The sequence below is a fragment of the Poecilia reticulata genome, linkage group LG21, assembly GCF_000633615.1.
Source record: "Poecilia reticulata strain Guanapo linkage group LG21, Guppy_female_1.0+MT, whole genome shotgun sequence".
Taxonomy (NCBI): Eukaryota; Metazoa; Chordata; class Actinopteri; order Cyprinodontiformes; family Poeciliidae; genus Poecilia; species Poecilia reticulata.
Window position 1 is genome coordinate 13359346 of NC_024351.1, and position 2302 is coordinate 13361647.

General features: G+C 33.6%; 2 protein-coding genes across 2 annotated transcripts in view; both read right to left on the bottom strand.

Moving 5' to 3' along the window:
• Positions 1 to 1739, bottom strand: part of grem1a (gremlin 1a, DAN family BMP antagonist) — a 15105-nt gene extending 13366 nt beyond the window's left edge. The window contains exon 1 of the mRNA XM_008397377.2: positions 182 to 1739. The gene's annotated coding sequence lies outside the window, so the exon portion shown is untranslated. The remainder of the gene's footprint in view (positions 1 to 181) is intronic.
• LOC103457338 (rho GTPase-activating protein 11B) overlaps positions 1 to 2302 on the bottom strand; it is a 16518-nt gene that overhangs the window by 5634 nt on the left and 8582 nt on the right. The gene's annotated exons all lie outside the window — the stretch shown is intronic.

Sequence of the window (2302 nt, forward strand, 5' to 3'; positions counted from 1 at the left end):
TTTTGCTTGTAATTTCAGAGACATATCAGTAGTTCAATAACGATGCTCATTTTACTAAAACATAAACCTATAAAAAGTTAAATCAGAGAAACTGAGCATTTTAAGCGATCTYTTCATTTTTCTCTAGAGCTGTTTAAGCGCCAATTCAGGAAACAAAGTCTGTCAGTGTAACTCCATTTACCTGCTGTGTGTTAAATCCCCCTAAAAAACTTTGTTCCGTTAACAAGATGTTCTTCCTCTGCAGTCCTGGCTTCTCTGAAGCAGCTTTAAGTTTCAGCAGAAGAACACACCTCCCTCCCCGATCCTCACTTTATCTTTCTGTAAACGGGAAAAAAAAAAACAAAACTTCCAGACTTTGTCAATGCAGATAAGTCGTTTATTTGACTTTACRGAACAAAAACAGAAGACAAACATAAACAAGATAAGAGTCGCTGCAGCCTGAAGAGAAAAAGCTCTGAATATTTGTCATGCGGCAGTGAAGATGTTCATAAGCAGATTTTAAATAATAGGATATTTATGGATGTTGAAGAGACACATGAATCATGCAATTTTAACAAAATGTGAGTAAAATTGTTCTYTGTACTGCTGTGAATAAATAAGCAATAATTTAACCTCAAGATCTTTAATAAAAAAAACTTCACACATTTTTTCTGGATTGAGTCTGTAATTATGGGATCTTAGATTAGTGACAGCTTTAGTGGCATCAATCTTAAATCATCTTAAGGATACTTGAATCACTTCCTTTCCTTTTAAATTTAGTTTCGAGTATTTACCAAAACAGTTTTAACACAAACTCCATTTCCTGTTACCAAATTTCTAATGCAAAGTTGCAGATGAYTTTAGCATCATCTTTCCAAAAGATTCTGTTTTTATGGCCACTTGTCTATTTTTGAGCTTCAGTTATAAACATTTAGATACTTTAGCTGTCAAACTTATTTTCATTTTGAGTCAAATCAAAAGTCTGAATGTTATTAAAGGGTCAGAATGTATTAAGTGTCTTAAAATGAAATATTTAACATTTTTCACACTGATCAGTCCATCCAGGATTTTGTGGAGCTAATTTAGAAATATTTGTAAGAAGTTTTAATGATATTTATGATGCTAAATGTGGATTTTTATTACTTGCCGTGTCGGTTCTGTAGCTCAACATCAGGTAAAGCTGAGGCAGCAGTCACTTAAACTCAACGTTTTTGGATATTTTGAGAAAACTTTGCAGTAAAAATCTGAAAAAAATGTGGGAATCTGTAGATTTTGTATGAATGTTGCAGATTTGTGAAAAACTGGAGGGACTAATTGATGTCATTTGTAGAGGGCCACATAAAAAGCTACGGCAGGGCCAGATTTGGTCCCTGGACCTYGAGTTTGACACATGTGCTTTAGGCGAATCACCAGATCTTTTCAGATTTTTACATTTAGGTCAATGAAAATGCAGCGTTTCTGCTGAAAACACCGTCCCAGTGATACAATGAATCAAATCCTTGAATGTACAAACATTTATCCGAGAGGAAAATATTTTCCAAGTTTTCCCAAATTTCAGATTGCAGGTTTGCTGGGAGCCGTGGTGGTCGATGCTTCTTCTTCTTCTTCTTCTTCTTCTGAGAAATGGGGAACAGATTTCTTGGCGACCACATTGTCCAACCTTTGACCCTGTAAATAAGGGTTGATGCTCTGTGGAAACAGACATGAGGAATGTTTACGCAACTTCATCAATATTGGTTTCATATTGGTTTATTAGAAAGATTCATTTATTGAGGATGAACTGGTTATTATTGACACCAAAAACTGTGAAAGTTTCACACTTCCCCTTAAATTGTCATTTGTCTTCATTATTCCATTTACACTCCAAGATGCACCAATGCATTTAAATGCTGCATGTGTGGATTTAGAGCAAATCTACAAGAAATTACATTTGCACACACAATTTTTATTTTATTTTATGAATTACTAAAGTTGTTTTGTTGTATAATCATTTCACCCTGGAAACAGATGAATCTATCCAAGTACCTGCCCTGAAAAGAGTATGTTTATAAAATTAAAACATGTTTTAAAAGTAAAAAATATATATATTTAAGGGGAAATTCTAAAACTAGTGCAAGGTTTCCCCCAGAAAACTTGCTAAGCCTGGTAGTTTGGCGCTCAGCAGTCATTTTTACCCGTCATGTTTTAAGTTTAAAAAATGTTTAAAAGTTGACAGGAAATTTGAAAAKATCACTTGATAATTATGTGTTATTCAAAGATTAACACCTGAATACCAACTATAAAATCTTAAAAATGCAAACATTTAACAAAAACTTAAATAAGC